The sequence below is a fragment of the Podarcis tiliguerta genome (genome assembly GCF_965153285.1).
Source record: "Podarcis tiliguerta genome assembly, chromosome: 6".
NCBI classification, from domain to species: domain Eukaryota; kingdom Metazoa; phylum Chordata; class Lepidosauria; order Squamata; family Lacertidae; genus Podarcis; species Podarcis tiliguerta.
In genome coordinates this window covers 35,976,769-36,002,249 of record NC_139539.1, presented here as the reverse complement: position 1 = coordinate 36,002,249, position 25,481 = coordinate 35,976,769, and the positions used below count along the sequence as shown (strand labels likewise).

Genomic DNA, 25,481 nt, shown 5'->3' with positions numbered 1-25,481 from the left:
ATAAGAGAAAATTGTAGGTGACTATCCCCCCCCCCCCCATGTTTTTAGCTGGTCTTATTTTAATTGTAAGATTCCTGGAAGCCCTGTTAGGGGAAAAGGTGAGATGTAAATAAATATATAACAACAACAGCAGCAGCAACAATGGCATCAATATGCAAATGATATTCCCCTCAATCTCTCTGTTTAATCTGAAACAGGAGAGGTGGTTGAGGTGTTAGACTGGTGCTTGGAGGCTGGGCTGGGCTGGATATGGGCCAATAAACTGAGGCTGAATCCTGGAAAGACAGAGGTGTTATGTGCCCCAAGTTCTCACATCTGGGAGATTGGAAGACAGCCTGTGCTGGATGAAGTTGCACTGCCCTGGAAGGAGCAGATCTGTGGCTTGGGGTACTCCTAGATTCAACACTGTCACTGAGGCTCAAGTGGTCTCAGTGACTAGGGTTACCTTTTTCCAGGTCCGACTGGTTCTGCAGCTACTGTCCCTTTGGGGCAGAAATGACCTGGCCACTGTACTTCATGCTCTGGTGAACTCCAGATTGGATTATTGCAATGCACTTTATGTGGGGCTGCCCTTGAAGGCAACTCAAAAAGTTCAGTTGGTCCAAAAGGTAAGAGCAAGATTACTGACTGGGGTTCCATCTGTAGAACTCATAAAACCCCGTTCTAAAAGAGCTGCAGTTTTGGAGTTATAGAACTGGATGCCATTTTATTTCTGAGTGATTCAAGGTGCTTTAAATACCTGAAAGATGACATTTTTCTCTACAGACTCTATCAGTCGCTAAGACCAGCAGAGGGGTCCTCTTGGTAGTTCCATTACCATTCCAGAAGCTTGGGGACATGGTAGACTAAGAAAGAGCATTCCCTGTGACAGTCTCTAAATTGTGGAACTCCTTCCTCTCAGAGGTCTGGCAAATTCACTAGATAGTTTTCAGCATATGCTGAAGATGCACCACTTTGACACAAGATATGTATACATTTAGAACCCCCCCCCCCCAATCTTTGTGGTTGCAATTCGTTGTAAACTGCTTTTATGGTTGCATATTAAATTGATGTAATCTACTGTGGAACCTCAGGGTGATGGGTTGGTATTAAATTCAATCATCAGCATCATCTTTAGGTGACAGAGCTCCACAATGTGGGTGCTACCAGAGAAAAAGCCATCAGCTATCAGCATGTACCAGCCTGATCGCAGAAGGTGTGGATATGTGAAGAAGGGCATCTGGTAAGCATCTCAGATGACAACAGTTTCGTATGGGATAATGTGGTCCATTAAACAGCCCTAGGCTGTTTAGGATTCATCATATGCAAGCCATATATGGGGAGTGTTTGGCTTGATTAGCCATCCTTGGAACAGACTTCTCTTAGGGAAAAGTAAGGAATGTGTATTATTAATTATGAGGCAAAATGAATGCATATAATGCTGAAAATTAAAGCTACTTTCCAATATAAAAGCAAATATGGGGAGTGTTGAAAGAAAATGTTTACAAAGCTTGTTTATTTACATCACAAACGGCACTTAGCCCCATCTCTATTGCAAATCAGTTTTCCCCAAGTATATTTTTGCTGCATTTCCATTACCAACTGCATAAAATAAGAAAAATGATAACCCTTCCTATGCTGGAATTTTCTATGCCAAGAAATAGCTTATAGTGCTTTGCATGAAGGATGCTAATTTGATCACTGTTAACTGCTAAGCACTGAAATAATGCACATTCCACTTATACTTCACTTCTAATCAGATTTCTCTTTTTCTGATTTTTAGGATATGTGGGTGTTCTCCATTCCAATTTTATTGTTCTGTGGGTTGGCTCTGTCTTGCCCTTTCTTCTGACTCCTGAGATTTTGTAAGTTTAATTTTTAGAACAGACGCGCACACGGTTTGCCACAGTTTTCAGCTCATGCCTCCCCACCCCCTCTACTGGTTACTGATGTAGGCATTTGCATATATGCATCAATTAACACACTGAAAAACTTTGATTAAATTGCACTGCAATGAGAATGCATGGTGTTAGTGTGCAATCACATCAAGATTTCTTTTTGCATGGTGCATTAATCAGCATATGTATGTGTTTGTGATGGTTGGCATCCGTCTGCTTTTGGAGACAATGGAGAAGTGTGCATTTGGGGGTGAAGTCAAACTGCGGCTGTAGAGACCAATACTGAAGAGACATGTTTTGTTGCAGCTGGGGAAGATGAAGATGCCTGACTGTACTGCTGCAGATGCCTCATGGTGTTTATTTTCCCTGCGCTTCTCCTAGCCATGTACATTGGTAACAAATAAAGGTAGGGAGACCACATAGATATCACCAGAACAGAGCAACCATATCACTTAAAAAAGAGAACAAAAGAGGGCACAGTTTCCTGAAATGGAATATCAACTGAAAATTGTTGCAATTTGAAGAGCCGTAGAAGTCTGATCAAACTATGATTTTTTAAAATAAATAAATAAATACATGGAAGAATGGTAGATTGTTAGCATGTTGGTACTGTTCTGCAAAATGAGCAGGTAATTCAGAATCCCTATATCCAGGGAGAAACTCAGATCAGGAGAATTTTGTAAGCATCTCGTCCCCGCTGCCCTAGTCTTAGGCACATCAAGTCCATATTCTTCTAGAGTTTCTTTAAAAAAAAAAATTAAAAATGAGGGAAGCTTCTAGAAAAGATCATTTTAAAAGGAAAATTTTATTAAATGGCAGAAGCAGAAAGTATCACATGTGAAGGATCTATAGTAACAGAGAGGTAGAAAGTCCCAGGTTCAAATCTTTCCTTCTCGATTTAAAAATATCATTGTTATGAGAACTGGAATAGACTTCTGGTTGAGAACCTGGAGAGCTGACAGAATTCATACACATTGTCTGAGTTGGTTACAATAGCTCTGTATGTCTGTCTGACTCTACTCAGCCATATTGCACTTAACTGCTTTAGAACCAATTAATTGATGCAAACAGTGTGTCATTAAAAAGCCTATAAATTCAAAGCAATACTTGCAAGCCACATTCCCTTAAGTGACAGCTACATGAGTATGTGGTCAGTTTATTGAATAAAGTTCACTGACCCTGGCATACAGTAGGCAGCCTGTGAATAGGTTGACAGAAAGGCTAAAGTTGGGTTATTGTCAGCAGAAGTATTTTACAGAAGTGGCTCTTCAGTGTGGAATAATCTTTCATCAGATTTCTTACATTGAGCCTATTGTTATTTCTGCAGATAAAGCAGTCCCTATTTAATACATCACTGACATCAATGAAATCAAAATTTCACCTTGTGGGGGGGGGGAGTGTCTTTGATTTAGCCATCACATAGTAAACTGACTTCTTGAAACTGCCCTTTAGATTTCAATTCCTAGGAGAAGTAAAGGTTAATTAAATGACTGTTTAGAGTAAACAGAATATTTTTTTCCTCCCCAAGTTGATCTTTAACCCAGTTTGGAAATATACCAGAAACAATTTCATGGAGCTGAGACACAAAATTGCTTTCTATCAGTTCAGCTCAGAAGTTTTCCTTAATTAATTTAGAGTTGAATTTTGAACTTCTTATTAATTCCTTAGATTCATAATGCATCCTTCAAAGAAATCGATGCAGAGGTCAAGTTAGTGCAGTGTGACCTTCGAAGAATGAATGAATGTGCCCCAAATTTCAAGCAGTGATAGCAGCATAGCAAATGGAAAAAGACGCTGAAAGTGCTTAAATCCTAAAATGTGGGGTGTTGGGCCATGAAAGTTCTTTCTCCTAAATCCATGTGCAGTAGAATGGGCTATGGGTATCAGGCAGGAAAAAGTGGCCACACCTTGTATCTGCCCACATGATTGAAAAACATGGAGCAAGTTATTTTAGTTAAGCATATACTGGGGGCTGGGGGGGGGGGTGAGGCAGGATGACAATGACACATGATTATACTGCAAAGTATTCACTCCAATGGTCCCTTTTGATGGAGCTCAAGCATGGAGCACAATTATGTTTTTTTTCTAGTAAATTGCTGTCCCTATTTTATCTTAGTGTTGGGGAGGGGAGAGAAATGGATTTCAAGTTTTATCCTCTTACCCCTGCCATCTAGAAATTGAAAGTTGTGAGGGAAAAGCATATGCATGGATGCATCTTGACTGTGTTATGTGTGTGGAAAATCCCATGCAGCAATGCTAAAGGCATGTCCACCTTTGATCATGATTTAGCTGTTAATCCAATTTCCCCCCATTTGAATCAGTCCACATCTGCAGGTATTTGAATTTGTACATGAGGAGCAAATTCATTCTTTCCCATTCATATCATTCATTCCAATTCAATGATGTATCGTTCTAGTACATGCTCAACCTGGGCTGTGTATGTACTCCCATTTATTCTGCCTCCCGGGTGGTCTTATTGCTGGTTTGGGAAGCAGTATACACATGATTTTAGTGTGTACTGCAACATGTGGTAAAATGCTTGTTTACAAAGCCATTGTACTACCAACTTTACTATATGCTTGTGAAACATGGACCATTTATAAATGCCATCTCCAATGGTGATTCCATCAACAGTGTCTCTGAAAAAATTTACACATCACTTGGGAAGACAGGCGAATTAATATCAGTGTACTGGAAGAAGCAAAGATCACCAGTGTTGCAGCAATGATTCTTCAACATCAACTTTGTTGGACTGGTCATGTTGTGCAGATGCCTAATGTTCGTCTTCCAAAGCAACTACTCTATTCTGAACTTAAAAATGGAAAGCGTAATGCTGGTGGTCAACAAAAGAGGTTTAAAGACTGTCTCAAGGCAAATCTTTAAAAAATGTAGTATAAACACTGACAACTGGGAAACACTGGCCTGCAAGTGCTCCAGTTGGAGAACAGCCTTTACCAAAGGTGTCATGGGCTTTGAAGACACTCGAACTCAGGATGCAAGGGAGAAATGTACTAAGAAGAAGGCACGCTTGACAAATCCACACCATGATCAACTTCCACCCGGAAACCAATGTCCCCACTGTGGAAGGATGTGTGGATCCAGAATTGGCCTCCACAGTCACTTACGGACTCAAAACCATGTCTATGGAAGCCTGTGTTGTAGTGGTTAAGAGCGGTAGATTCGTATTCTGGGGAACCAGGTTCGCGTCCCCGCTCCTCCACATGCAGCTGCTGGGTGACTTTGGGCTAGTCACACTTCTTTGAAGTCTCTCAGCCCCACTCACCTCACTGAGTGTTTATTGTGGGGGAGGAGGGGAAAGGAGAATGTTAGCCACTTTGAGACTCCTTCGGGTAGTGATAAAGCGGGATATCAAATCCAAACTCCTCCTCCTTACTCGGCTACGAGTGATCGCCAAAGAAAGAAGAAGAAGACAGCCCTGCTGTCTTTAGAATCCTCCTGCTCATTCTGCAAAGCAAAATTTCAGTTTTAACATCTAGAAATCAGTCTGGGGCCACTAAACTGGATGGATTGACAATGTCTGCTGTGATTGCTAAAGGGAAAAGATTTGAGGCTCACAAGACCTTGAAATTGGCAACTGTAAGGTTTCAGTATGCTTCATTCATTTGGTGGTGTTTTGTAATTCTGCCTTATTCACCCAGCTGCTTTTGTTTGATGCGCCTTGTTTGCAAAGCTCCTCAAATCAGACAAGACTCTTTGACACCTGTGAATATTTGCTTCTCTTCTAGGCAAGATTTGTGTTTGTAGAAGAAGGAGAGTTAGTTGTATGCACAGATTAGAATTTAAAACACAATGATTTTAATAACCCTGTTTGAATGTGCTTTGTGGGCAATAATTAGAAGCATCACAGTTCTTTAAATATGACACCATCCCTTTACTGGACAATAATGATTCATCTCCCAGTAGAAAAAGGACTGCACAGAAAATTAAGAATACAATAATTTCATTCCAGTGCCTTTCTGGGTGTTTTTAGTGGCCAATCGCTCAAACATATATCCTTGTTCTGACAGTATTATTGCATCACTGCAGAATGTTAAAAGACTCTGCTAAAAAACAGAAGCCTACTCATTTTAAAGCACAGAGATCAGAGAACTTATTCGGGACTGGAAGTCACCAATGAAAGAGAAGAAGTCACTCGTCTCCTTATCCCCAAATTTCTTGAGGCCTCCTAGACATGACAGAACAAGTTGCTAACTCTAGAACTCATGGGTTAAAATGAGACCCTTTTATGGCACAGTATTTTATACTAGAACTGTTACTCTACCCCACACCTTCCCATCTACATTCACCATTACAGACCCCAGACATTTGAGCTGGCTCTTAGAATCATAGAATTGTAGAGTTGGAAGGGACCCTGAGGATCATCTAGTCCAACACCCTGCCATGCTGGAATCTGCAGCTGTCCCATACAGGGATCGAAACTGTAACCTTGGTGTTGTGGTTCGAGGACCCGACCCCCGCGATGTAGAAGGAACACACAAGGAGACGTGGTGTAAGGTTTATGGGCAAGAAAAGGCCACAACTTTATTGATTACAGCAGTGAAAAGGTATTGGCTTAGGCATTGGATGCTCACACAAAGGGGTTGATTCACCAAGGGGGTGGAGCCTGTTGATGCTGATCCAACGAAAGGCTCTCCCCTGATGTCACCGAGGGTCCTGCCATGGCCTCCCTCCCGCCAAGCAGGCATCGGACAGAATACACGACCGCCAGATTCCTTTAACGGAATACCCAAAATTGAAGGCACAGGCGATGGCCACACCTAGCCCTTCATCACACCACATTATTCCAATGCCTAACCTACCCACCAATACCACAAAAGTTGTGACGATTGCTATGAGGTAGGCGAAAAAACCAAAAAGCCTAATGCCAAATGGAAAAATTCCTACCAGGCCCCCCAGACAACCAGGGCAACCAACCTAAGGTCCATAGCAAGGCCAAGTAAACCTAACCCTGAGCTAAAGGGAGAGGAGGGCGGGTGACTCGTGAGGGTCCGCGAAGAGTGAGGGCGAGCGGGAGGCTGGCGCCATGGCATATAGCCTCCCAAACACCCCCCCCAGGCGGCACCTGGTTGGTTGCTGACGGGGAGGTGTGGCGCCAGCCAGGTGAGGCAGGAGCAAGGGGGCTAATGCCCCCTGCGGAGGCGGGGCTCGGATTCCCACCCACAACTACTCCCCTCCCCTCCGGGGAGGAGAGTCTTTATCAGCATCACACTCTAACCAACTGAGCTGTCCAGGCATTATTGTTTGCCTTCATATTTTCACAGGGATGGTAACAGGCTTCTGCCACTCTCTCTGATTCAGCTCTCAGGTCTATGAAATGCATCTCCCTCCCCCCCCCCCTTGTGTACAGCTTCTTGTTTTTATTCATGTTATGAAATACAGCAGAGGCACCAAATAATGGTTATAAGTAGAGGAGCAAAAATCTGCAACAACTTGCTCTGTGAGGAACACAATTGCAAGCTGGAATTTAAAAAACATTGTTTTCACACCATTTGGCCAGAATTGCTTTCGGAAAGGGACATCTCTTCCCCAATGAACACTTACAATGCAGATATAGGGCTTTCATGAAACAACCCAGGGCATTTTGTTTTAGAAGTGGCCAAAGAAGATATGTGGAGTTTTAATGCATTTTTTAAAAAAAGTTCTATAATGAAGCATGCAAATATGCAGATAGTTCTTCCATTTAGCAAAGCATATCCTCATCTCCACCTGCCAGTCCAAGCAATCTTGCTGATTTCCACTTTCAAGTTTGTAAAGTGGGGTGGGTTGAGGTTAAGAGAGCTACAGAGAACAAACAGACAAATATTATTCTACTATCTGCAGTCTCTCCTGAATATGATTTGTGATTCTTAGGCTTATTAGGAATGTACCATCACTATTTCCCTCTCAAATCTGACCTTTATTCCATTGGTACTTTTCTCATACACTTTAATCCAAATACTTTCAGTGGCAAATCTAGGAAGCAGCTGGTGTCAATCCCTAGTGATCTGGTTAAAAAATAATCACCTTTCGTTTATTTTTTATATATTAAAAAACAAGGCGAGAACAAGCTGTGTTATATTTAGCCTGCTGTAGTCTTAACCTTTCTTTGAAATGCGAATATCAGCTCTGCCCACAGAGGAGTACAGCTGCGATAAGTGGCAGGAAAAAAAAGTTTACTGATGTGTAATCAGCAACCCAAGTAGGCAGGCAGAAGTGATTTGATAGCACCCTTTCCATGCCAAGGTGCCTAGATCTAGCAGCCGAGTCTTACAATATAGTAGCAGATGAAAGTCATGCAAAAAGCAGCCTATGAGCAATCACATACCAAGTGTACGCTGTGCCATAGTATGTGTCTATACTTGGGATTCCAATGTTGCCATCTTGATGCTTTGCCAGAGTTTCTGGAAAAGGAGGCACACACTGGAGAGAGAAAACATCACCATACAGATGCTGTCATCTTACAGTCACAGGAGGGTAAACGTCTCAGTCTCTTGGGGGCACTAAAGTAAAATATATTTAGGAAGCAGATCCAGGAAAACAATTTTGAAGCACACGTGGAATCCATATATTTACCCAATAGCTTCAATGGCCAGCTCATGCATCTGATGCAATAGGCTGCCTTGTTTATGAAACCTCATGTCATAGACAATAATAAATAGACAATAAGGGTTGAGTGGAGCGTTGGAATTTAACACAGTACCCCACATTATCCCTAGTGTGTGAAAAGGCCATTATGTTTGGTTGCTTTATGAAGTAGGGAAATTACACGACAGGAGGTAAAGCTGATAATACGGCTCAAAACACGTTGCTGTATCTTAATGAAACTTGTTTATTGTAGGTGGCTGCAGTAATCAGTGCAGTATTGATTAGGTGAGATATGGGCACTGTAAACCGTCACAGTAAAACTAGTTGCAAGGGGGAACTTTGATTGATTCTTTCTGCTACTTTCCCTTCCCCTGGAACACACACAGACACACACAAGTAAGGACAGCACCAGCAATGAATGCTTGTCATGGACAAAACCTCAACATCAATGACTGTCAAGACCTCTCAAATAATGGTGTACTAAAATTTGTAGAATGATGCTTTGTGGACAGAACATGGAAGATCAATTGTACAGAGCCCTGCAGTTGGTATTTATTATGTTTTACATAATGATTTTTTCAGATCTCATAATTTATCCAGTGTTTCCTGAACAATCCTCATAACAGCTTCTTCTTGCTGCTCTCCTTCCTGTTATGACTATTATATATCGTAAAATGCTGCTTAAGCAGTTCACGCATAAGAAAAAAGACAGTGGCCATGCATCCCACATTATAATACTTTGGTCAAAAAGCTATTAGAAGGGGTATCTTGTCCAAGAACACAGAACAGGGGCCCTAAAATTGCCTGTCAACAGTTAGGGTGTGGACAGCAAACTGGGCAAGCAAAAAGGATCCCTGAATTACAGCCTTCCCACTATGTAAGATGTATTGTGTTTCTTCTTGAATTATAGTAGTTATTTCCAAATTTGCATCTATATAAAATCTGTGTATGTAAATTTTATGTAAAACTGTGCATTTTTTGTCTCTTTTTTTTAGTGAAGCAATTCTTGCTTTTTAGTGATGCACTGGTGACAATCCCATAGATCAAAGGTGGGGAACCTTTTTTTCTCACAAGATGACAAAATGTCTTGGTCTGACACTCCTCATTACTGGGACTCAGATCACCCTTCCACCTGTCTTTGTCTTCAATTACACATGCTTTCCACATTTTCAATAATAATAAATAATAATAATAATAATAAACCTTTATTGTCACTACACCACCTGTGTGCAGTGAAATTAAACGAGCCCCCTCCATTCATTGTTTAACACTACAGCTGATCTGAGAATGAGCATCTTCTCATCTTCTCTCCATCAGACCTTTCATCCTCTTCCCAAAGAATTGAAATGACCTATCATTTTATGAAACAAGCATAAAAGATGCTTTAATTTTCTCTAAAAGCAAAAGGATAATAACAGCTCTCTTTCTCTCTCACTCTTGGCAAACATATGACTATATGAAAGAGACTCGGGCTCCATCCCTTTGAAGATGCTAGCAAGTTTGTGTTCAGTGTGAAAACATACATGCATTCAGAGTCATCCTTCTCTGACCTCCTGCACTATGTGTTCCAGTCTGCGTCAACAGGAGCAACTAGAAGAGATGCATCAAGAAACCACAGCAACTGACCTCTCTCCCCTCCCCCACCACCATTAGCCAACTTTGTTGTTTCAGCACAGGAGATAAAAATAAATTACATGAATGCCGTTTCAGAAAGACAAAGGTACTTAATTGGCTTGCAGTTTGCTGCACTGTAAATAATAAATCACAGTGTTATGAACGTGACCTTCCTTTCTGCTATCAGCCTGATCTTCTCTGAGCAGGGGTACAGAAACCAGCAGTCTCCATGGTAGCACTGTCAGCATCTCAGAAATTGCAGGCAATAAGTGGAGGCTTCTGGATCAACAGATATCACCCTGGCACAGCCTTGCACATCTGGCTTTGCTCTTTGGAAGCAGGTGGCCTCCACAGCACATCCAGCTGCAGCATTGTTTTCACTGAAAGACAAGGAGAAAGACAAACAATGGTAGTGATGAAGCTGAAGCCATGAATTATCCTGACAAGATGCCAAACATCTTCTGCAATGAAAGATGGAATGGTTTGTGTAGGTAAAACAGGCACACACATCATCACAGGGACTAGGGAAGTGAGGATAATCATAGCCAGCAAATAGAGCCAATTTAATTGGCAAGGCATTTACTTAAAATCTGTTAATATTTGGTGAGTTATTTACTCCGGAGGTGGTTTTAATGTTGTGCCTTGTTCAATAATCTCAGGGTTGGTTTAAAATAATAATTAGGGCTGGATCCAGCTTTACACAAGTTTTGAGCACATCCATTGAAATAATGGTTTACTACAAACAACTCCTTTTGATTTCTGTGGCTCTACTCTAAGCACACCTGTGAATGGCTCCTACCCTCAGTCAGTGTGTGGAGAGGGTAACAACGTTCAGATTTTTGGGCATTGAATTACAAGAGGATCTGTCCTGGAGTGTCAACACAAGGGGGCTTGTGAAGAAGGCGCAGCAGAGACTGTATTTTTTGAGAATACTAAGGAAAAACCATCTTCCGCAGAAACTGCTGCTTGCCTTCTATCACTGTGCCATTGAGAGCGTGTTCACTTATGGCTTATGTGTGTGGTACGGAAGCTGTACTACCCAGGACAGGATGGGGTTGCGCAGGGTTGTTAAGGCAGCAGAGAGCATTGTTGGCTGCCCACTCTCCACCTTAGAGCAGATTTATGCCACAAGGTGCCATAGGAAGGCACTGGACATAGTAAAAGATCCATCGCATCCCGGTCACTGTCTCTTCGAGCTCTTGCCGTTGGGATGGAGATACAGGACAATGAAGACAAGAACGAGCCACCTTAAGAACAGCTTCTTCTCCAGAGCGATCTCAGCCCTGAATGGGAAGCCCGGACTTTGAAAGTCATCTAATCTCCCTTGCTGTATTTTACTATATTGTTTAATTAGTGTTTTTATGGAGCAGCCAAGTAATTTCGTTGTCCCCGAAGGGGGCAATGACAATAAAGATATCATCATCATCATCATCATCATCATTATTATTATTAAAATAGATATGTATCCAACTAAGTTTTTCAGAGACTCAGCTGAAACTAATGTGCCCAGGTAGGTTAGACTGGGAGGGAGTGACTGGCCCAAAGTGGACTTCATGGCTGAGAGGAGAATTGAACCCTGGTCTCCCAGGTCCTATTTCAGCACTCTAACTGTACACTGCCTCCCACGTGTGCTTGCACATTTTCCATAGCATAAAAATACAGATATAAATACATATAGTAGATTTAGAGATAGCAATTACACTCCACTGTCACCTCTCTCTCTCTCTCTCTCTCTCTCTCTCTCTCTCTCTCACACACACACACACACTTGTCCTGGTCCTTCTTTTCCTGTGCTTCTCTGTTCAGGTACAATCATTATCCTATCAAAAATACACCAACAAAAAACAGTTGAACTTCAGCTCCTCCTTTCTTTGAATTGGATCCAGTGAGCCTTGTACACCACACAAGAACATCTAAATCTACCATTCAGGACCTCTGGATTTGCCATTACAACTGTAGCACCTTATGCTGATTCATTGAGTGTCCTCAATCTTTCTGCAGTATCAGAAGAGAGTGGACCCTTGAGGGTAAGGATCCATGAGCTGTTTGATCTTTGTGAACTGCTATATGAAATGGCCTCAGCTGCACCTCTTGGGCAAATAATGTGAAGAAGGAGCAGGGCTGCACTAGTGGACCTGCCCCTGGCACAGCATACCCCCATTAGTCTTGCTCCCACATCTCCACATTGTGCACAGACATAGGCAAAGAAACCCACACAGAGAGGCTTCGCGCAATCTGGATACTCAGTTGTGCAGGAATCTGGATGCCATAGAGGCTGTGCATGCAACCAACTGATCACACATTGAAGTTGCTTTGTGGGTGTCTACACTCCATGCAAGGACTCTAAGGAAGGTGTGGATGGCTCAGGGATTCACCAGTGGAAGTAGAGCCAGTAACACAGCCTCACTTTTGCTTCATCACATGAGTGATTACTCATTCTGAGTAATACATGAATAGGGGTACTGGTACAGACCTATCAGTGGTAGAACCAGCAGAGCTCGTGCTCATTCTAAAAGTTCTGGATTATGCTTTTGGTGTCTTCATTTAACACAATAGATTTCTAACAGCCTTGCCACCTTCCACTTGCATATGATAAGAGGGGTTGTTGCATTGTCATTGGTGCTAGTAGGAAGATGGCATTTTAGCTTTTTATAATAATCTTCAGGAAGTCAAAGGCAAATGTCACAACTGCAAATGTTAACACCGATAAGTAATTATTTAGTTTCCGGATCTTGAAATACACAAGAAAAAATATTCACTCCTGCTCACTGTTAGAGCCCTTTCCATATTTGACAGCTCCCACGTACACATGAAGGTCACCCGCACATCCTGATTTCACTTCTATTCAGTGGAGGTTTCAAGATTTTCTTGAAGCCTATCTCAGGTCTCTGGATATACTGTGTTGATTTTCTGGGCAGACAAATAACAGACTGAAGCTCTGCTATTTTGGAGTTGGTTCCATTCTAATCAGGGAAAAGAGAACCACTGGAGTCAATTCTGCACAGTAAATTGGATTCAGGCTTTGTTCCATAGCCATTGGCATTCAAAATTGCATGCACTAAAGGCAATATCCTCAAGCAACTTATCTACAAGTAGTGCTGAAACGGACAGAAAACAGCATAATACTGGGAGTTGCAGAGAAGCCTACAGCACTGATAATGTCACTCTGTGAATTAATTTACCAATGGAATGGCTATACAGGTGTATGGAAATTTTTAACACTCTGCAAGTTGTTAAGATTAGGGCTTGTTTTTGTATAGGTACTGAACTGGATACAGACTTTGGCTGCCATTTTATGCACACTTACTGTGAAGTTTATTCTCACTAAAGTCTATGGAAATTATGCCTGAGTAAATCTGCATAGGCTTTTCACTGTTAGTTGAACTTAATTTCCATTGAAATGAATGGGTCACCATTTAGCCATGAGGTAACTTTTCAGATTGTTTACAGTGTGACCGAAGTGCAACTAACATACTCTGGATCAAACATATGCTGTTCTGGATGTTTATGACAGGGCAAATGCACTTACTTTCCTTGGAATGAGAATCAGAAAGGAGGATCAGGTTTCTTAACAGAAACGTGGGACATTATTTCAAATCCAAAAGCAGAGGTTATATACACAGTTCTCTGTGTAGTGTTGGACCTGTGATGGTTGTTTTACCTATTCAGGTCAATACAGCCATTGTGAAATGAATATGCATGCATGTTGTTTTTCCTAATGAGCCTCTGGTTTTGTGTGTTCACTTCAAGAAATATCTTCCTGGCTGGCATGCAGAATTTGATTCTGTAGCTTTGTAGGGGTCACTGCTTCTGTGTGATACTGAGTCTGTTGCATCTGCTTGGTTTCATGCTAATATATGAACTACCAGACCAATGATTCATTTGAGCTTGCTAATGAGTCTTTGACTATCAGTGGCTCTCCACATCATGCAGAGGTCTCACTAAGTATGCTACAAGAACTTTTAGCTGAAAATGCCAGCCATTGAGCATAGTAAAAATAGCTCTGAACTATGGCCCCTCCCCTAAGAGTGCAATCTTATACACACTTACCTGGGAGTCCTACTGAACCCAAAGGACTTACTTCTGAGGGGGCAGGCATAGGATTGTACTGGTAAACAATTAACTCCCTTAACACATGTCAAAAAAGGCATGGTGCTCCACATTCTGTTCTGGAGCCAAAGGAATATCAGTGGAGGGGAAAACATGGGGAAGAAGCTATGTATATCATTCATTGGCTGAAAAAAGTCCTTACTTCTTGTTACCTCTCTGCTACTGTTGGACTTGATGTGGTTGGCTGGTGCTCCAGAAACATCTGATCACCACAAGGGCTTTGGTGATACACCAGTCCAGACTCCAGAGTTCGTGACATTCCCATGTTCAAGCTTCCATGTTCAGTGTTATTCTGCAAAATCTATCAGATTTGTCCAAGGTGTGCTGAACAGCAGCATAATCTGCTGTTCAGTTTTGCTTTTCCAGTACCTACTCAATCGTCTACTTTGTTCATCTCTCCATCAGCTAAATATGGCTTCCTTGTCAAAACATCATTTTACCATTATTACTTATTTCCAGAACATTTTTTTATTATCCAGCTCAAAAAACCAGCATGCAACCAAAGCTGGCGAAGCAGCTTCTGATTTACATGGGCATCACTGCATGGAGGATTCAGTCTTCTGAAAATAATGCTTGCTGTATGTTTGTTGGGTGTGTGTGTGTGTGGAGAGAGGGAGAAAGAGAGAGAGAGAGATGGTATTACACAGACATCTACTGCAAAGTAATGGAAGAAACTGAAAAATGCAATTACTCCCTGACTGATAACAAAATCACCAATGATCGCTCCCCGCATAAAACGGGGGGCGCCCTTTGCGTGGACGCGTGCAGCCCCTGGATCTGGAGCTGCTCCATCAGCATAGGCTTGGCTTCGCCTTCCCTCAGGTGAGATACCTGGAGGTCTCTGCCTACCCCAGTCAGTTGTCCAATCCCACCTGGGGGAAACGTTGCCAAGGAGACCAGGCCAGGTAGGGGAGGGATTACCTGCCCACACAATAGAGGGAGGATCTTACCTAGGAATCCTCACTTGGCTCCAGAGCTTCTCCCACCCTACCCACCCTCAGTTAATGTCTTATTTTGCAGGTTAACTTTTCTTCACAGGTTTTGCAGGTTAACTTTTCTTCACAGGTATGCGGGCGCTGCTACGTTAAGGTTGCTGTTAAAGGGCTGGAAAGGAATTTCCCTGCATTGGCAGGTTTTGCCTTTCCCGTAGCAAAACGTCACAACTTTGGCGGTATCAGGCCTTGGGCGGAATCCTTTAGTCCATCTTCCTCTTTGCAGTGGCAATACCAGGGTTCCCCGTTAAAGGGGTTTCTGAAGGGAGTCTTTGACCGTACGCCGAAAGGTCGTCATTGCTCTCCCCTGCAGCGGCAGCATAACGGGGGCGGCTATCTCTGCTTGAACATATGTTCTCCAGAGACGGCACATCCCCCCCCCCCGGATAACCCTGATGCTCCCTAGGTCCCCGGCTGGGGACTGGGGAGGGAGAATGCCCAATGCCTGGGCCAAGGTCCACCCACATTTGAAATTTAATAAAGTTGTGGCCAATTTAATCCCATAGCACGTTGTCTTGAGTCGTTATTCCACATGACGGGGGGGGGGGACCGCTCGGGATCTGGGGACTCCGCCTGTCCACGCAATAGCAAGAGTCAAACTTGTGTAGAGGCCAGCTTTAAGAGTTTTTAAAGTCTCACCCACCTGTATCCAAGGACTCTTTCACAGATTGTATAGTAAGGATTCCTTCAACACACCCACTGTCTCTCAAATATTGCACAAAGCATACAACTTTTTGGTCCTTTTATCGGCTCATGTGGGATCAATATAGATAGCTGGCCCTGATGAATACTTGAGGTTCCCGACCCCTACATTTGTAATTTGTGGGCAGTCATTTAATTTTATCGTGATTCTAATTCTTAAGCTGTATTTTAATCAATTGTTTGGTTGTGTTTTAATGAATTTGATATTTCATGTTAGCTGCCCTGAGCCCGGTCTTGGCCGGAAAGGGTAGGGTATGAATAAAAATTTACTAGTTGTTGTTGTTTAGTTGTTTAGTCATGTCCGACTCTTTGTGACCCCATAGACCAGAGCACGCCAGGCACTCCTGTCTTCCACTGCCTCCCACAGTTTGGTCAGACTCATGCTGGTAGCTTTGAGAACACTATCCAACCATCTTGTCCTCTGTCGTCCCCTTCTCCTTGTGCCCTCCATCTTTCCCAACATCAGGGTCTTTTCCAGGGAGTCTTCTCTTCTCATGAGGTGGCCAAAGTATTGGAGTCTCAGCTTCAGAATCTGTCCTTCCAATGAGCACTCAGGGCTGATTTCCTTAAGAATGGATAGGTTTGATCTTCTTGCAGTCCATGGGACTTGGGTGCCCTGCTCGGCATAGTTCATAGCTTCTTTGAGTTATTCAATACTCAATGGTGGTTGTTCTTCATAGCCCTCTGGGGACTGCGAGGAAGTTCAGGCAGGGGGAAGAGGCAGTGGGGTCTGGGGAGTTCACTGCATCCCACAGTGGTACATAATCCTGTGTCTGTCAACTTAAAATGCAGAGTGGGCACGACCTGGGAGTATGTCCCTGCCATGGACAAGCCTCTGTTACTGGGATGATTTGTAGATGGTTCCTCCTTAATCTGGACAATTGGCATTAATCAAGAGGAGCTCCTGGACTGACTCATGCTAATAGGCTGTGATCAATCAGCTGACAAAAGGACTAGGCTTGGCTCTCTGAAGGTATTTGAATGTTTTTCTGAAGCTTGAGAATCCCTACAACAGCTGGGAAAAGAAGGAGGAGGACAAGGTGCTTTATGCTTTCTTATGATTTTCAAATGGTCTTTCCTTTTCTTGTCCTCCCCTGCACAATGAAAGAGGTGTGTGTAGCCATTGCTTTGTTACTCTGTCTGAAACTTCAAAAAAGTGGATGCTCAATAAGGAATTTAATATGGTTTTGCTATGCCCCCCCCCATCGAGGTTGAATGGATTTTATCTATGAGTATCTGGACTGGGGTGTTGTAGGAGGAATAGGAGGAGGGAGAGAATGAGCTGCAGCTGAACAGATGTGGAAAAGAGGCTGAATTTGAGAAAATATCTTGCTCTTAACTGTGTGCCAAGAAATAACTCCAGAGGGGAATTTTAATGGTGGAAGCTTGGAGGTGCACCCTGTGTATTATTTATTGCTGCAGCTCATATGCTAGTTTGCAAACAGCAGAAGGAATAGAATGTGATCTTGTACAATCCAGATAAACACTGCAAAGAACTGGACAATGGAAGATAGTAATGAACTCTCTCAGCACACCAGGTCTGGGAAAAAAATGTATATGAAGGATTACACATATTTTATATTTATAAGATTTTATATTTATAATATATAACAGAGGTGCTGTTTGTAAGGTCAGCTGAAAGAATGGTTTAATGGGAAGTGACCACTGGACACTAAATAAGAAATGATGTGACTACGGGAGGAAATGATCGACATATGTTTGCAACAGGAGTGGGAAACCTGATTTTAAGAAATTGTATTAAATTAAAGTAGTTCAATTTGTTTTGTAGTAATCTGGAAAAACCATAAAAATAAATAAATAAATAAAATGAATAAACTTGGAAGAGGAACTGGCCACCCCCTTGACAAAATGAACATTTCATGAGACTATTAACTCTTTGAAATCAATAGACAATGATTGCTCCTGACTGATATCATAGCGACAGTTAGTGCAGCATAGTGGCTAGGGGACTGATCTATCTTGCCTCTGCTATGAAATCACTAGGCAGCCTTATACACTCATCTTCCACTCTGAAATGACAGTACAGAAATAATAATACTGATCTATCTTACAGTGCTGCTGAATGAATTGATGAGCTAATGCATGTGAAATGCTTTCAGCTCTCTCAAGCACCACACAGAAATGCAAATAATAATTGTGGAATATGCAGGTCTTTACTATTAAGAACTATGTAAAATTCCTTTAGAACATTAGAAGCTAGTATGCTTGATTACTGACATTTTCAGTTCCTGCACATATTTGCTCTGATCCAGCAAAGGCAACCTGTGGATTGGGAAAAGAATTCCATGAATGCTGAAGAAAGGAGAGAGAAATAAACCTCAAGCATGCCACTATTAAGTGATGCCCAACGTAGGCATCCAGAAACCAAAAGTACAAATCCATTATGAGGGAAATTCTAAAAATGAGTAACACTGCCACTGACCTGGCTTAGTGTGGATCTTAATTCATAGGCATTCTTGAATCAAACTTATAGTGGGGCTCAAAAACCTGGAATTTACTTGGTTCCATACAGAACTTAGCAGAGCTCACAGCAATCAGCCCAGGTCTGTGTCTATGGCTCTGCTTTCAAATCCTTTTATTTATTTGTCATGCTAGAGCGTTAGAAGGGGATGTGTGGTATGGGATGGAACCCAGGAACTGGCTGCATCATTCATTCTGGATTAACGGTGCATTTTAAAACTCTGGCAAACTAATTCTCTCTACAGTCACATTTCCACATCACAATGAAAACATTTGCCTTGACAAGGAATTAATTTAGCTCCTTTCGTTATAATTAAGGCCAATGCATGTCAAAGGCAGCATGTACGCCATATATCACTGGATTACCTGTCTGTTGGGCAATACTTTTTAAGCACTTTAAAGTTTTCACTACCTGCTGCTTTTCATTTAGACACAATTAATCTTGTAATGAGGTGGAACCTATTTCCCAGCCCTTACAGTTTGCTTTTTCAGCTTCCCAAACCATGCATGAAGAGGTAAATTTCCAGTGGGTCTCTCAGTTGCTGCTCTGTTTATATTCAATAGAATCAGCTTGCCCTGATTTTGATTCTGGTCTGGTCATTTTAAAATTGGAACTCCTGAAAATCAAAATGAAAAACATGCTATTTCCAAAGCAATATACAGAAAATCCAAGCATGACCACGGAGTTCCTTGACCAATCCTGTATGATCAGGCCTCATCTTAACACATCCAAAATGGATCTCCTAGAAATAAAAATGTCTATGTGTCAGTAGTGATTGACCACATATCTAAAAATGCTGGCAAAGCTCATCAAAATGCTCAGAAGGGTCTACAGATGAAAGTTAGGCTTGTTGACAACTAAGCAGGATCACAGGAGGTTAATGAAGTAGACCAGGAACATGGCAATCAAATAAGAAGAATGGATCATACATAAATATCATTTGGATCAGCCCATCTAATAGAGTACTTAACGAAGATGAGCAGGCCAGGATCTGGTCAGTGCTTGAAATAGAGATCACTTGGGAAGCCTACACATACTTCCTTCAGTTCCAGGAAGAAAGTTCGGACACAAAGGCAATAAATACATAAAATACTAATATAACAATGTAATATATCACACGTTAGCATATCAGTGAACAGAGCTGGTGTTAAGCACCCTATGGCCTGTTTAGTTGTTCTGATGCTCTTTTAATGTTTGTAATGATTTGAACTCTGTTTGAAAGGTTGCATCATGTTATGTATTTTCTGCTGCTCTGAGTTCCTACAGGAGGAAGGGCAAGGTAAAAATCTTATAAATAAAATAAAGTAGTGAAACACAATAAAATAGGATAAAAGAGAGAAAAAGTAGCAATGACGAAGTTGCATTTTTTTCTAGAATTTTATGGTGCCCTCCATGACAAGCTCTCCCAGTAGCCATCTCTTTCTCATTTCTGCCAAATAGAAAGTTCTGTGCATGCCAAACAGCCTCTTACTGCACCCCGTCCCCAGTGTGCTCCCTCCGAGACTGGCTTGGGGAGGGTCAGGAGAACCCCAAAAACAGGGCACGGGGAAGGGAAGTGCTGACATGCTTGCACATATGCAATGTTTATAATAACACAGCATGACTTTACCCCCGAAGGCATACCCTTCCATTGTCTCCTGAGACAGACAGATGCCAACAATTCCACCTGATATTTATATGCCTTACTCCAGGCACTCACATGAGAAAAGCATTGCCTTGGCATGAATGTACTTAGTACAGAATATAGCCTTGGATGTCTGATAAACCACTAATCCATTCATTTCCAGAAACATCATAACTAGATGTATGCTCACCTAATTATATCCCTGTGTTAATAAGGCCTCATTGACCTTGGCCTTTAATAGTGTCCATTATTGCTCTGCGCCATGAAACCTGTCCCCAAGTACACTGAGGTTAAGCTTTTAAAGGCCATGTTGACCCCCTGCAGAAAGCAGTAAATGGCTATGCCAAGACTTAATTGTACTTGAGAGGTATTTCAAGTACCTCTCAAATCTCTCCCTAGCTCTTTGTTAACCCTTGCACCCAAATAAATCTAAGTTGGAAATGAGTTGAGAGCCAGAAATATTCAGCACTGCATCTCGCTTCCACTGGCAATACAAAATACCATCTTGGCATGTGTTTGGGAAAGTTCCCCTATGTAGGCTCTATGTGAACACAAATGTAAGCAGGCAACTGAGTGCTAAAGCATAGCTGACAGACGAAAAGACTAAGCCCCCTACTACAGTCATATCTCATGTTACATTTGCTTTATGTTACGTTCTTTCAGGTTACATCCTGTGGCGACCCGGAAGTACCAGAAAGGGTTACTTCCGGGTTTCGCCACTCGTGCATGCACAGAAGCGCAAAATTATGTCACGCACATGCGGAGAAGCAGTGAATCGCAACCCTCACATGCGCAGATGCGCCACTGCAGGTTGCGCTCTTTTCATGTTGCGAACGGGCCTCCGGAACGGATCCTGTTCGCAACCAGAGGTACCACTGTATTTATATTGGGCTTGACTTATCAGAGGCTACATACTTCTGGCCAAACAATAGGAATATAGTTAGGAATTTTCCTGCATAAGAAAAGGATATATAGATTATTAAGGATTCTTCAGCCTTCGTCAGTCAATTGAGGGCTACTTTGTAAGACTAGCAGTCTTGTCCAGTCCAAGTTGTGTTTACCCAGAAGGCCATGGAAATCAGTGGGGCTTATCATTAGGGCAATGTGCACAGGATTGCAGTCTTAGCAGAACTGGAAGAATACAATATATTGAATATATGTCAAATTTTTTATTTAAGGATTAGAGGATTCAAATACATATTACATGCAAAGAAAACTATTAAAAACCTAAGGAAGTGTTTGAAAGGGGTGATTTGGAATGGGAAATCAGCAGGGGGAGTTGCTATCCCAACCCATCAGGTGGGAGCGAAGTATTCATGGTGAGTTCCACCACCTCTTCTTCTAGGAAAATGGCACTGCATAGCTCTGTTTTCTCTGTATTGCCACATTCCTCTAACAGGAATGATTTGCAGCAGCACAGAGGCAAGACACAGCAAACTTTTGCAGGAGAGCACTTTGCCACGTGGCACAGCCATTTTGTGTGAGGAGCCTCTCATTAACTCAGGGACATGTTTGGATTTCAAAGAAGCTATTAATTCAAAGAGCTTGTTGACCACTGCTAAATTCCCTAATAGGAGTAGATTTGGAAAGCGTTCAAGTGAATTCTCTCCTGATAAGTCGGATGCAAGCTCCTTGCCTTCCCGAAACAGAGGTTAATTTACAAAGTTGGTCAGAAAGTTTAAACAGCAATTTAATTTTTTGAAATATTAATGCATAACCATAGCTTGGCGCCAGGGAGGAAATTGCATTAGGGCTGAAATAGCCCTGCTGTCTAATGTCTACACCTAATATGTACGCTTGGTTTTTAATGCTCTGCAATTCATTTGATGGAAGACTCTAAGGATTAAATTTACAGTAAAGAAATTATTTAAGGTTATAGGTACATTTCTGAATTTATGGCATTTTGACATTCAACGTGTGAGACTGAATTTCTACTTCCATAACCTGCTAATTACCCATGCACAGAGCTGGGTAATGAATTGAGTGAAGGACAGCTTAGCCCAGGAATTCTGCTGCAATGAATCACCAAGCAGTGCATTGAACGGGAAACATCGGAGGAGGGTGGCTGAGCAGAAAATATATTTTTTAAACTGACTTAAGCCAAGGTCAAAGGAAGGAGAAGAGATAGGCCAGTACTTAGCAAGTAGGCTGGAGGCTCAAACAAGTTGAGTTAAATTTCCAGGGTGTTTTCTGCAATTTTTCTGTGCTCTGTGACCTTTAATAGGGCTGTGAGCAGGATTTTTTTCAGCTGGAACTCACCAGAACAAAATTCTGGCACCTCACAAGTGGGCACCATTGCCATTATAAGAGAACAAAGCAGGCATTCATGGTGAGCTCCAGCACCTCTTTTTCCAGAAAAATAGCACTGGGTATGAGTTAGTGTTGATGTGCTGGGAGGAACCAAATACATTTGTGTGAGATATCTTGGAGGGAAGGGCCATGGCTCAGGGGTAGAACATCTGCTTTGCATGCAGGTTCAATCCCTGGCAGGTTCAATCCCATGAGCATGTATGTGGTACAGCTTGACTTTCCATATTTTCACCATTTTAAAACACCTATGTTATTCATAATACCACTGTTTTGTCTTCAGTTAGCTAACTGTATGAAAGTTGCATTTACCCACTAAAGGCAGCTACTGATCCACAGCAAGGCAGACAGGAGGTTCCCAGTGTAGGAGTCAGGCTGGGACCAAAAGTGTGGCTATACTGAAATCTAGATGTAGCGGTTGGGTTCTCCAGCCCAGGATCCTGGAGGTCCATAGCTTAAGCTAGAACTTGACATGCAGTAAGGAGAAGGCCTCTGTTGACCAGACAAAGGTGGAAGACCCAGCTTCTCCCATTTAGGGACAAATCAGAGGCTTCAGAGTTCTGGGCTATCATTAGGAACTGATGTTGCATGTCCCTGTTCCTTCGGACATTTGAGCACCTGCAGTCCCTGGTATCTCACTGGGCTAGGTCACAGATGCTGAGGTTTGTGGCTCAAGGTCCAGGACAGGCAGGTCTGAATGATCTGCTGATACACTAGAACAGGGTGGTCCAACTCACCCTTGGCAACATTTGATGCGTGCCTCAGCCCAGCCCTCGTGTTGCCTTTCCAAAGCTGGGAAAGCAAGGTGCTGGGCCTTGGGAAGAAGGCATGAGGGGTCTGATAGAGTTCTAGAGTCCCCCTGATGCCTTCTCAAAGCCTAGTTAGTGCTTTCCCAGGTTGGGAAAGGAGGTGGGAGGGCTCTGACTCCCTGCCAGAGCCTTGTGCCTCCTTCCCAAAGCCTGGCACCTCACTTTGGGAAGGCAGAGCAAGGCAGGGGGTGGACATCAAGTTTTGGCCTCACTCCCCCTTCCCCAGTGTGACAAGGCAGTGTGGGCTCTATCAAAGTACTCTTGAGGCCTACTTGGTTTGAAAAGTTGGTCAGCTCTGCACTAGACAATAGCCAAGCCATCCTACCCAGGAGAAGAATGCTGCAGCCACTTCCTTCAGCCAGGTTCCATAACAGTAACAGCTGTTTTACTGGCATTTTATAATTATGTTGCATTTTTGTCTCACAACAACAATAATAATGCTATTTTTCTTAGACCCCACTCTTCCTCTCATGAGTAACAAACACAATTTTCTCATGCAATTAGATCACATTCTGCAAATCAGCAGACTTTGATAAGTAATTACTGCCCCCCCCCAAATGTTCCGTTGTATGCTTTTCAAATTAATGAATACATAAATGTATTCCAGTTACTAATTATGAATATGCAATTGTTCCCCCCTCTAGATTTCCTTGATTAATCAATTAAACCATATTATTAATCAACTCATTTTGTGTGTTTTTGTGTGTGTGCGCGTGTGTGTATTCAGAATAGTTACTGAAATTCATTACGTTTGGGTGTGGTTGCTAAATAAATTAAAGACCTACAAGTTTCTCTTAGTAGTATACTTTTTGCTATACCTAAAATCATCTTCCAATTATGGTCACAGATACCTTTCAAGTTTCAGCATTGTGGGAAGATACTCTAGGCCCCCACCTCCATTTGTATGGACACATAGTTCCTGCCATGGCACTGTTGCAGTGAATCCACTGACCTTTTCCATTTGTGGCATCTGATGCCGTAGTTCATCTCTGCAAACAGATGGACAGATGAAATGAGGTGAGCTGCACTGGAGCCCTGGCTTTCACAAATATTCTTTCATTCGTGAAAAGTGCTGTTTTTCTGGTGGGGGAGGGTGTATCAGGTGTAGAAGCGATTGTGATAAAGGAATTCCAAAGCAATCAGGCTAGCACTTCCACTTTGTGACACTATATAGTGTCACAGTGAAATCACACTGTGCAACACAGAAAGTCTGGAAGTGCTGTTCCAGTTGCCTGAACAATAGGCCAGAGCACTCCCTGTTCAGATTGAGGGCAATGCGGGTGGAGTGAGAGTAATTCAGCAGCCCCAGCAGGTGGCGGTAGTAGAAGGAGGCCAAGTCCCAGAGAAGAGGAGCTGTCAGCCATTGAAGCCACATTCGGCTCCACCCCCTGACTCCTCCCAGTGTCTCAGCATCACACACACGCCATGTGTGCATCATTGCGCCCCTCCCCCCTTGCTCAAGTTGGCACCTCTGGTGCCAAGGACTACTTCATACCACTGCACTGTTTCCTCACTGATATAAGAACTGGAGACCCCCGGTGCATATTTTTATTATTTTAATAATGTTTCAATGTTTCACTTTAATTGTTTTTAACCTATCAGAATGTATTAGGCCTGATTCTTGTGTGTTCTGCCTTTGTGAGTTTCTCCCTGCCATGCTGCATTCCATCTCTCCTTATCCACCCTTGAAAGTGGTACAAATGGCAGTATGTTTTAGCACCAGAGTGTAAATCAGCTCTCCTTGAAGCCATCTGAGACCCAGGAAGAGGATGTTACGATGCTCTTCCCTCACTGGACACCCGAGACCTGAAATGGTCAAATGGTCTGGGTACATCAGGGCCACTCCAAGGTGATTATGGGGGTGAAGACACCAGTATGGAGTCATGCATATTTTACTTTGCAAGACCTGTAACCTTTCCTGACATATGTGAAGATGTTTTATGACTCTTTGTTTGCTGTGTTTGAACTACTATATACATAAGCTTTTATTCTGAAGTGCCTTGGGGCAGACCTTCTCAACCGGTACGTTGAGTTGAGCGAGCCCTGTCCTATTGCAATAGCTATGATAAATGCTGGGTCCCAAAATCTGGATGCTGGACTTAGAAATAGCTTCACTGGTTCTGTGGTTTATTCGAAAGGTGGTTGTTCCTTACCTGGGTAGTGAATAAGGTGGTGTAGAGGTGAATTCTTACCACATCACCATCAGTAGTTTGCAATGCATCACATTTCTATGGACTTTCTAGACTGGGCTGTTAGGCCATAATATTCTGCCGGTGATTCAATGCTCGTTAATGAAAATGATTTTTTTTCCTTATTTTTTTAAAAGGTGCTGCTTAATATTACACTGTTGGAATTACCTTATTGCACAATAATTTCAAT

At 42.5% G+C, this 25,481-nt stretch overlaps 2 long non-coding RNA genes across 2 annotated transcripts; one reads left to right on the top strand and one right to left on the bottom strand.

The window, feature by feature from the left end:
- Positions 1-1,122: 1,122 nt before the first annotated feature.
- Positions 1,123-24,198, top strand: LOC310679442. The gene is made up of 3 exons (XR_014512265.1): positions 1,123-1,222; positions 1,763-1,844; positions 23,950-24,198. It is a non-coding gene; the product is annotated as an uncharacterized lncRNA (long non-coding RNA).
- On the bottom strand, positions 18,035-18,963 carry LOC310679468. Its single transcript, XR_014512283.1, has 2 exons — positions 18,839-18,963; positions 18,035-18,163 (listed from the first exon to the last, which is right to left on the bottom strand). It is a non-coding gene; the product is annotated as an uncharacterized lncRNA (long non-coding RNA).
- Positions 24,199-25,481: the final 1,283 nt, after the last annotated feature.